At 34.5% G+C, this 12,039-nt stretch overlaps 1 pseudogene; it reads right to left on the bottom strand.

Moving 5' to 3' along the window:
- Positions 1-5,598: 5,598 nt before the first annotated feature.
- The window catches only part of LOC141570704 (ubiquitin-like FUBI-ribosomal protein eS30 fusion protein pseudogene), a 30,098-nt pseudogene continuing 23,657 nt past the window's right edge, over positions 5,599-12,039 (bottom strand).

Consider the following 12,039-nt stretch of genomic DNA (forward strand, 5'->3'; position numbering starts at 1 on the left):
TGGCGTACAAGTCACTGGTCTCATCTGAGCTGATTATATCCACCATGCATGTATTTTACACCCACAGTATGGTTTGTAGCAGTGTTCAAGGCATGGCGTGAAAAATTTTATTTGAATAGTTCCATTAAAGCAATAAAAAAAACCATGGCTTAATAGACCTTCTTAATAGATAGCTCCCCCTCTTACTATGCTAAGTCTGAAATAAACATGTAATCTAGTATTAGGAACATGTCATTTAGAAGATTCTTGCTGGTAATGTTTAATTTAATAAACATACTAACTGTGACATTATTAATGCAATGAAGCTTGTACCACAAGCTGATTCTTTCAGGTTTGACCTATTACTTATCATTAGATTCCTTAAAAACATATCCTGTGATTTATAACTTGAATTTTATATTAAAATTATTTTGGCTTTCAACTCTTTAAAAATATCTGCATGACAGGGCATTCATTTATATACAAAGCATTTATCTTGGGTATCTTGACACAATTTTTATGAAGAGGAAGAGTGAATTTGGGGGGGAGGAGAACATCTCTAGAGATATGTCTCTGGTCATTTTAGCCAATGTTGTTATTTCCAATACTAGTAGGAAAAAAGAATATAAGATTAGCTTTAATTTTGGGGGCAAGGTTTATAATATATATATATATATATATATATATATATATATACACACACACACACACACACACACGCACACATATATACATATTTAGTATATATGTAATATAACAGGTTTTATATACTATATGGTTCTACTAAGTTTTAAGAAATGGCAAGTTAATTGAACTTTCTGGCTGAAAATTTGAAAAAAACAAATCTTGTTTATATTAGGTTTAGTGCTTATATTAGGTTTATTTAGGTTTTGGTTTAGTATACATCTTCATATTAGCAAAAGTGTACTATATGGGTAAAAGCCTTTTCACTACAATCTTATTTCAGGTTCCTAAAAAAAGAAAAAAAGTCAACAATGTTCTCAAACCACAGGATCTTCCTAGCTCACATATCAACTTTTTCAAGATGTATTTGTCTTTTATTTTGTCATTCCTTGTATGAAAGGGAAGGCATTTTTCAATCTTAGGATAATTCAGAAGCAATTTTTTGGTTCTCAGTTAATTCAGTTTCATCTTAAAAGTTCAAATTTAGCAAAGCACATGTTCCCTTGTGCATGCCAAGTGTGATAAAAACTAGTCGAAAAATAAAACCATTGCAAACAAGTAGAGCACTGCACTTCACTGCATACTATACAGGCCGCAGCATTTCTAGGTCTGATGATGTCTGCCTGCTGGGCTGCCATTTGTGGGCACAAGTAAGGCTGCCTTTGAAAGTTGATAGAAAGCACTACAGTTTTGGATATGTGTATTTGAATTATGTATTTTAAATAGCCTTTGAACAATGATATGCCCACGAACATTCAGATATTTGCTCTCTTCTATCAACAAAAGGTTATTCTTTATAGTCTCTGGGATATGGATGTTTTGTTCTCCCTCTGCATGAGGAGATACTTTCTTTGACTGTACCTAAAATGTGAATTAGTAAAATCATCTCCCCTTTGTCATATTGTCAATTTATAGGCTACTTTGTGGAATTATAACTATCTTAATAGTTTTATCTTTGTATTAACAATATTAAGCTATCACATATATATTTCTAAGTTTAACGTCCTTGAACTTCAATAAATAAAATACGCATACGTGTTATGTAGATTCAGTTTAGGCCATCTGCAATCAACAATGGTATTTTCTGAGAACTTTTCTGTTATCCCATAGATTTCTATTATTTTGAATTGCTTGCTCAATTGGGAATTTACTAAAGGCCAAACCATTATTTCTAATTAAAAATGTTTCAAAAGTAGTTAGTACTTTTATAACCTGATGTGTTTTTTTAAACTAAAAATTTTATAATTTTGGCTATGATTTTACCAAATAATAGCAATGTTTACTGCTCAGCGTCTTCCTTTGAGTAAACAGAAGCTGTAATGAGGATTTACAGTTTACTTACCATTGAATGCTATATATTTTGTTCAAATAAAATCTTTTTTTCCTACCTGTCTTAATTTGCTATATATTTTTAAAAATTGTGTTCTTAATAATCCTTAGGGCTCACTTACCTTAAGGGATTCACTTTCTTAATTTATGCTCACATTCTGCTTTGTTCCTGTGGAGAAAGTCAAAGAAACATACTGACTTCCTCCTCAACAAATTTGTTCTTTCCTCCTCCAATTCTGCTGTCTCCCTGACACTCATTTTGCCCTTGTTGACTCTCTTGCCAACAACTTTTTTTAACCTACTCTTTTTTTCTCATGCTACTACCTCCCTGAACCTGAATCTTTGTAAAAATCTATGCTTGATTCATCAGTTTGTTTACTTCGGGTCAGAATTTTTATGCTTTCCCTAAAAGCAATTGTAAAGTTTTCAGGACAATATGTCTTTTTATTTAACCTCTCCCACATTGGTTTTGAATTTTGTGCTTTTTTCCTAAATACTTCTATAATCATTTCATCTTTCAATATTCACTTTATTCTTTTATCTTTTTTGTGTGTGTTTGTGAAAAGACAACTTATTAAATATTTTTGTCTTTTACTGGTATTTCTGTTTTCTTCTTTACCCATAACATTCTTAGCTATGTGAGGCACTCCATTTATCCCTGTTCTCTTTTGTACTTGGGACCCAATGCTTTCTTTGATCCTTTTCAATTCAGCTTCCTCATTTGCACAGACATCAAAATCTTTCTTACTACATTTACCAGTGTGCTCTTAACCACATGTAATGGCCTTATTACAGACTAATCTTTATTCTCTTAGCTATTTAAAGTCATAATTAGCCCTTTGGGTGATTCAGAATCATGGATTCTGCAAGTACTTCACTTGCCCTTCCTTCTTCCAGCTTTTCTTTCATGGTTCTCTCTGCTTGCTTGCTTATTTATTTATGCAGTTTATAGGTTTCTATAGGATTGCTTATCACGGGATGTGTCCTCACATACCTGCCCTAAGAAAATTTGCTAGACATGTATGATGGTAGAATGGGGTGGGAGAAAGAAGATCTGGTAGTAGTTTTAATATATTCCTTCCACTCATTGCCTAACAGCCTTCACCTACTTGATGGTTTCTTGTTTCTTGTAGCCTGATACATTTTAATTGACATGCTGGGTTTTTCTGTTTGTCGTTCCTTGAGCCATCTGATACCAACTCATGTTCTCTTTAACCTTTCTCCTTTAACTTATGTCAAACTTAAGTTTAACATAATGAAAATTAAAATGAAATTTTAAAAACATAATTTTTAGTTAATATCAATTTAATGCCTTAAGGAGATTGCAATATGAAGTACACAAATGCCAACACCATTAAGAAAGAAGGATTTTTTTATGGCTATACAATTGGTGTGTACTATATCATATTGGTGATATCACTATCAGCCCTTTTTCTACATAGCTACAAAAAAATAAAGTACCAAACCTAACAGATGCAGGCCTCATAGATCCATGAGAAACAGCTCTACTTGCATCACCACTTCTTTAGGAAACTGTTCCTGAGTTTAAAGTTATACAGATTTTAATTTTATTTTCAATTTTTTTTTTTTCTCTACGGTAATCTTTCAAAATATAAAAGTGTATCTGTGTGCGTGTATGTGTGTATCATACCATGATGAGATGGAGAACAAGAACATAAAATCAAGAAAAGTGAGGGGTGGGGCGCACACAGCCGGATGACTCAGTTGGTTAGAGCACAATCTCTGAACAACAGGGTTGCCGGTTCAATTCCCACACGCCCTTCACAACTAGATTGAGGACAACAAGCTGCCGCTGAGATTGAGCGATTTGGAACTGATGGGCCCTGGAGAAACACACTGTTCCCCAATATTCCCTAATAAAAAAAAAAAAAAAAGAAAAGTGAGTGGGGGAATTTTTGACACTCCTTGCATTCTGCTGCCCTAGGTACGATCATGTTTGTGTGCTTTTTAAGGAGCTCCAATTGGAGCATGAAGAAGTGCCCTTTTAACAATCTCTTAACTATGAAAATAGTTGTCTACTTTTAAGGACTAGAATCAAGAGCCTTTATATTAATCACTTAATTTGCACACAGTATAATTTCCATTTGAGCAAGAAAATGCCACCATGTCAAAGAAATGTTCACATAATATAACTGAAAATTTGTAGTTGGTTCCACGGCATTTTATACGTAACATACCTGCATATAATTTGTTTTGAAAATATTGGTCTCAAAGGAACACTGGAGAAAACACTGGACACATATGATTTTCAATATCCTGGTTTGTAAAATAAAATTATAATAAAATCTTTCATGTATCTTCTAGTTTTAAAGAAGAACTTTGTTTTTTGGGGACTTCTGCCTTTCTATGCAGTTTGAGATCAGATGTTCTAAGCTAGATCAGTGGCTTTCAAAGTTTTTAACCGGTACAGTAATAAATATGTACATACACACACACACACACATTTCACAAAATGTTTTTCCTTTACCACATTGAATATACTCTGATAGTTTTTATTTTATGTTCAATTTCATTGAAAAGAAAATTCTGGTTTTAAACTAGTAAATCTATTTCATGATTCTCTGATGGACAGTGACTCAGAGTTTGAAAAACATTGCGTAGTGACATTGTTAACACGACTAACCTAGAATGTCCTCCGTTTCCTCTTCTATCTCTACATTTTAACATTTATTTTGTAGAATGGCAGAATATACATATTAGCAAAATAGAGTGAATCACTTTTTTTTAAATAACCTACCTGAGTATATAGCATAAGGGTTGTGTGGGCATGAAGACCGAGAGACTGTCCTTTACAATGTTCTTTCTGTTATGACCTGCATTTTTAAAAATCTTTGTATTCTCTCTGTTTGAGATTGCTGTATTTTATTTAAGACTTAATCTTAAATTTATTTTTTTCTAGACCTGTTCCATTTTTCTCTCTCTCATGCACATACACATACTTACTTCAAGCATATTGATTTATTGAAATCTGGGTCACTTCTAGTTTTGGGGATAAGAGGCCCATACTTGCTGGTGTGGTACTTTACATGAACTTCCCCTTCCCTTTCTTGACACTAAGGCACAGCTGGATGGAGGGAGGAGAATAGCAGTAATGTCTCATATTCTTTACCCATTTTTTTTTTTTTTTAAGGAGGGCGCAGCTCACAGTGGCTCATGCGGGGATCCAACGGGCAACCTTTATGTTATCAGCACCACGCTCTAACCAGCTGAGCTAACCGGCCACCCCTTTCACATCCCTTAGATCAGGGACTTCACATTAGAATCACCGAGGGAGCTTTTAAAAATCCTGTTGCCCAGATTCCCACCCCATCCCAAATAAATAAGAATGTCAGTGTCTGGTGGTGAGAGCCACTTACCAGTGCTTTTTAAAGATTGCTAGGTGACTCCAAGGTGCAACAAAATCTGGGAGCCACTCCTCTAGGTTTTTGTATGATTTGTTTGTTTCTGTAGTGAAAGAAAAGGTAGAGGTGTTTTTTTTTTTTTGTTGTTGTTGTTTTAAGTTTAGTCACTATTAACCATGGTAGCAAACTGACTCTGGTAATGGAAACTTTCTTAAAAACAAAAGTAAGTACACAGATTTTAAAAGAACTATTTTCAAATAACTTTCTTTTTTGGGGGGTGTGGGGGATAAGTGGCTTTATTGGAGAAAGCCAGGATCACAAAGGACTTAAGAGTTGGCATTGGGGCCTTCTTCTTGCCAAAGGTAGGCACAACATTGACAAAACGCCGGTTGTGCTGCATCCGCCGCTTGGTTCGGCCGGTCTTCTTCTTCTCCTGTTTGGCCACCTCGGGAGTCTGACCTCTTACTTTCCCAGCACGAGCCAGGGATCCATGGACGTTACCTCCAAGCATGTGGCCGGCTACTTCCAGAGTGGTCAGAGCCTCCACCCCACACCGGCCCAGGGCAGCCTCATCCTCTAGGCGCGTGCCTGCCAGGGGCACGACGTGATCTTCTGGAGCGATGCCCTCTAGCGAGGCGATGTGGGCCTTGATCTGGGCAACCGTCTCTTGGCCGGTCACCTTGAGGGTGTGTAGACCTTGGGCGCGAACAAAGAGCCGCGTGTGGGCCACCGAACTGTGGCCGCTACCGCTACCGTGAAGATGGAGTCGAGAAAGAGGAAGGAGCAAGGGCCAACTTTCTATTTTTTAAAACACTGTGACAGTATGGTCATGTTTTAGAACAGAGAGTTTATCTTCGTGACTATCAGATAAAAGCAACCTAAAGGACACTGTCGTCTCACTTTCTGTATAGAAGAACCGTTTGTACCCCTCCTCCAGCTTATCATGATTAAATCAGTGCTGTCTCTGGATACAATACAGTCATCCCTGAGGTAGCCTTTATCTGGATGGACTAAAATTGGAAGGTCCTCCGCAAGCATTGCATGTTTGACATCTGATGTCATCCTCAAAAGAATACATGCCAGCGTATCCAGCATAATCCTAATCCGTGGAACAAATGCAGGATTCTAGGGTGGGAAGTCAAAATAGCAATGCCAGCCATATAGCATATTTCAATTTGGTATGGAGAGATTACCTCCAAAACGTGTTAGATGGAAAAAGTTCTTCCCCTTCATACAGGCCAGATACAAGCAGCATACTCAGGTAGGCCATGGCGGCCTCCCAAGTCGTTCATTTTTAAGTGGTTGAATACATTTGAGTCATGATGTGAACATCACCCAGCAAACAAATTAATTTACGTATTTGAGAAGTTGTTGTATTCAGTCTATTTCAATAGAAATATTGTAGAAACTTTGCCTTTTTGTTTCATTTCGATTCAGAATCTGTGAAAGTGTGGAGAGTTATTATTTTCTATTATTATCTTTAGGAATAATAAGTTAGTATGAATTGATCTGTTTGTGTTTTGCATAGTATTTGTATGTTAAAGCATTGTATCATAATTAGAGGATAGGATGAAATGAGATGTCTGTATTTGCTGAGAAATATTATTTAGGACTCAAAACAGTTAAACCTTAAAAGGCTTAAAGGAAAAAGCTTACTTAAATATATTTTGGGATTTGCTAAGCTTAATGTATTAGAAAAGTCATAGAGTTTTTGTTATGTACAAATAATTCAGTTTGTCCAATCTTTAGAAATCTACAGGTACTGGAATTTCAAAATAAAAGAGAACCAATGAGAAGAAAAGTCGAAGTTACTGATTCTACTTATTTTTTACTGCCTACTACTCACCTCTATAAATGAAATATTTCATCTGTGCTGGAATTAAGTATTTATTAAGGTTGAAGAAACTCGGCAGTTATCTGACCATGGATTATTATAGCTCTCTCCTAAATTTAGAATTGCTCCCAGCTTGAAAAATGGTAAAGGGAATAAGGGCACAGTCTTTAGTTTACTCCTTGTTTTGGATTTTATATATTTTTTGAAACTAGATTTCATTGTCCTAATCATACTATATTGACCCTTTGAAGAGAGCAATGTCAGATTGTGTTAGAATTTTTTGAGATCTCCAAGTTTTATTTGTATAAATTATACTTCTTTTATTTGTCCAATTAATGTACTTTCTAGAAGTGACATATCATATAGTCCATTTAAAAAACATTCAGATGTTTCCTATTTCTAAATTATCTGTGTATATTGCTTCTCACTTGCTTCCTTCCATCTGCCAATCTTTTGATTACTTTTACTCCTTATTTTTACTAGATAACAAAAAAGGGAAGTTTATGGTAAAAATGAAATCTGTTTATCAGTGAATGCAATTTGGCAAGAAGAAGGATACAAATATTTCTAAAATGAAATCTTCAGACTAATGGATTTTATTTATCCTTGCTCTTTTTTGTAGTCTTAAACTACAAGTAAATGAATGGCTTTAGTTTATTTTTATTGCAAATTGAAAGCAACATTTTAATAGTTCATTTCATAGATGTCCTAGTGAGTGTGTACCCACCAAGGTGAACTTTCTAGGTTAGGAAGACCTGAACCGAAGTTCAGGATTTCTCTGCTATTATTTTGCAAGCCTTCCTGACTCATCTCCACACTGGTTGTCTGACTACTGTTTTTTCCTGTGGATTTGTAGCTGAGAGAAGAGTAAGAATGGACGCGGTACACCCCTATTTCATGTCTCTGTTTAGGGTTATCGTAGTTTAGGGTTATTTTCAGTTTAGGCTGTATTCCTTTCTCTCCTTCTACTACTCTGTTGCACTCACGACTTTGAGAACTGAAAAGTAGCTCCTCTTCACAGAAAGAGTGTATATTCTTTATCTAAGACAAACTGGTAAAAAACAAACTTTCTATATAGATCTGATTATTTTAATTTAATAAGCCTTTGTTGATTGTTGACTACGATTGATCCTTATATAAGACACCATGGAGATTGTAGGATGAATTGAATATGGATTCTCTGTGATTTGTGAAAAGACTATTACAAGATAAAAAGTGGTGAGTTCTGAGTTCTAGAAGAGAAGCACAGGTAAAATCCTTTGATACCATAGGGGAGGGTGTGATTACACCTAGCTGAGGGAATCGCGGAAGGCTTTATGGATGTGATACTTGTTGAGCCTGGACTGGCAGAAGTCCAGGGGTTAGGAGGGCATTCTGGACAGAAAAAAAAAGTCAAAAGTAAACTATAGGAGGTAAAGAAATAGAGGCTTATTGGGAAATAGGTAATAGTTTTGATGCTAGGGAAATAGAGTGGGTAGATGAGGTTAATCGAAAGGTAAGTTTAGAAAGGCTGGGTGGAACATTTTGAGTGTCAGGTTAAGATAAATTAGACTGCTGATTAAGTGGAAATAACTCAATCTGATGAAATTTAACTGATTTACTAAGAATTGTATTAGAAGAACCATGTATACTGCTGTGAGACTTATTTTTTTCATTTAACAATATATTCAGGCTGTATTTATAACTCAGTACATATTGATCCCGTTTTTTAAAAACATATTTACTATTAACACTGTATGGATAAACTATACCTAATTTAACTAGTCCTTATGAATATACATGTAACTGTTTCTAGGTTTTTGGCTATTGTAAAAACGCTACATTGTACATTTATCTCTGTATGCTTGGGTTAGATAGCTATTGGATGAATTCCAAAAAATGGAATTTCTGGGCTAAAGGCTGTATCAATTTATAGTTACTCCATAAGTATATGAGAATTTGTTTCCTCACCCTTTCACTAGTTCCAACTGTCAGTCTTGACATAATTAAAAATTTGATCATATTTATGAAATTAGAAATTGGCATCTAAAATAGGAAGGTATCCATTAACTAGAGAACATATAACTTTGAAGGATGTATAATCCTGGGGTATGAAATGGTGTGACAGTATAAGAGAAAACTTACAGGAATAATGTTACATGCCTTTCTAGATTGTTTTACTTAAAGATTTGGGAGGAATACATGATATTTTCATTTTAACACAAGCTGAAAAATTTGAAGGGTGAATGTAGAATATACTCATATGTGATTTCTTATTAATAAAAATGAACATTCATTTTATTTCATCATTAAGTAAGGTGTATGATCGCATTGTGCATATTGGGAAGTGCTATACAAATTTTATTACTGAGTTAAGCAACAACCTATTATAAGGCATAAAATCTCTCTTCATTGCTCAACCAAACCACCAATATATAAGAAAAAGGAATGGCAAATTATTTATTTATTTAAATGTTCTGATAGAATTGTTGCAAATACATACCAAAAAGTATTATAGAGTAAAATTTACTTAACACTTCTCTTCCTTTTTCCTTTCAAGTTGTAAGCAAATGATTACATGGCCTTAAATAAATTTATTTAACTTGTTTTTTTCTATACATTTTGCTTTTACTTAAAAAAAAATCACTTAAAATTAAAAAAATTCAATTACTGTTGACATACAATATAATATTCATTTAAAGTATACAACATAGTGATTTGACATTTATATAACTTACAAAGTGATCACCCTGATAAGTCTAGTACCCATCTGACACCATGCATAGTTATTACAATACTATTGACTGTATTCCCTATGCTGTACTTTACAACTGGTGACTGTTTTATAACTGGTAATTTGTACATCTTAATACCTTCACCAAAATGTCACTTTTTTACACTTGCAGGTATCAAATACTTTTTTTATAGTTACCACATAATCTACACTATTGTCTTGACTGGTAGATTTATATTCACTACGTATCCACACTGCTCTGTCAACAGGTAGATGAACTGAAGGAACAGAGGCTAATTCATTTATGAGATAACACATTCAATAGCAAGAAGCATTAACCAATGATCATGACTTTTCAGTCTCTCTAAGGATCCCAAGGAGGATGGGGATCTTTAAAAACTTTTAGCAACACAACCCTTTTTCCAAATGCAGTGATATTAAGAACATAAAACATGTGACCGTGGAGCTGCTCTGTTGAAGTAGCGTGAGGCCTCTGGACTTACGGTCACCAGGGCTCTTTTCCTCAGCTCCTCCAGTGACATCTGAGGTGCCTCCAACATCTAGGTTGTTGGGAACACAATGCAGGAACAGTGTTCTCCTAGGCAATTCTGGTGTGACTGCTTTTTAGGAGACATCAGGGGAAAAGTCCCAAATTGCTTAATGGGTTACTTCATACTCTGCTTTATTCTCGGAAGACAGTAAGTTTGAATTGATATATGAAATTTTAAAGACCCACAGTTTTAGGTTCTAGGTTTCTTGGCTGAAGTAGACAGGTCTTTGAACTTCATTTTTTCACATTGTTTATTGATTTCCATGAGGTGGGTAAGCATAATAATAAATAAGGAACTGTCAAGGAATGTTCCTGTGGTGATTCATCATTGAACCTTTCTCTAAGGATTTCTTTTAAAACGTGAGCCTTCAGGGAAATTTTATACGTGGATTAGATGCTTTGGAGTCTGCTCCTGACTTCTAGAATCTGCTCAACCAAAATAATTGTTCTGGTGGAAAAGTTAAGAAAGAAGTCATTAAATTTTATGATAAATATTCTCCTTTATGATAATCATGTGTTTCTGAGATAAGTAAGCTTTGATGATTGCCTCATTGATTCATTCTAAAGGTAGATTTACTCCAGAAATTCTGCCTTAAATATCACATTATAATACCACTTTTGATCAACATGCTGTAGATAGAGCTGGCCGCATAGCAGGAGAGCAGATGACTAAAGTCAGTAATGCTAGGCTGTGCATTAAAACTTGTGATTAAATCCAAAGGAGATTGGAGGTGCCATAAAGTGCTCCTATTGACATTCAAAAACTGTCCACGGAGTATGAACCCGGATTGAATTGAAGAGAGAGAAACTTCACAGAGATTTAATTTTCTTTTATTTTTTTGTCAACATTCTTTAATAAACATTTTAAATTGTGGTGATGAGCAGAGGACTCTATATAACCTGGAATGTTCTGGATAATCCTCAGTATAAAAGGGTACATGTTCATCAAATCAACTTTTTTCCTTAATGCCACATTTCACAAAGTTATCACATTAACTATTAACTTATGGATTTAATTAGAATTTTAAAAAATATTCTTTCACCTTTGACTAATGAATGGATAAGATAAAAAAATGGTTATTCTGCAATTTTCTAATGAAGTTCCTAGCTTCTTTAGTTCTGATCAGCACCATATGAATCCTCTGACCATTTAAATAACGTTTTTCTTAAAGAAAATATTTATGAAATGCTAATAAACTATTAAGTGAACAAGTAATACAATATGTGATAATTTTTACACCCTTCCTACAGTGCATAAAATTTTAATACAAACTTAGTGTATACTTGATAACAATTTACATGTTTATTTTACCATCTGGTAAATGTGTAAACGATATTTTGAGAAGCACATTTCATATTCACTTTAACAACTTATCCTTGACAATATGTACCCTATCTAGTGTAGCAACTGAAAGAACCTTGGAAATTTTTGAAAAAGATGAATCCAGGAAAAAAGCATTCATGTCCTAATTTGTTTGTTTTAAAAATATTGTGGAGATTTAAGACTTAGTTTTTAGTACCAAAGTGAGAGATTATGTTGTTTGCTGACTTTCCCCAGACATCCTGCTAATTAGGGTAGAATAATCAG

Source organism: Rhinolophus sinicus, chromosome 17 (genome assembly GCF_057876585.1).
Source record: "Rhinolophus sinicus isolate RSI-liver-muscle chromosome 17, RSI-T2T, whole genome shotgun sequence".
NCBI lineage: Eukaryota > Metazoa > Chordata > Mammalia > Chiroptera > Rhinolophidae > Rhinolophus > Rhinolophus sinicus.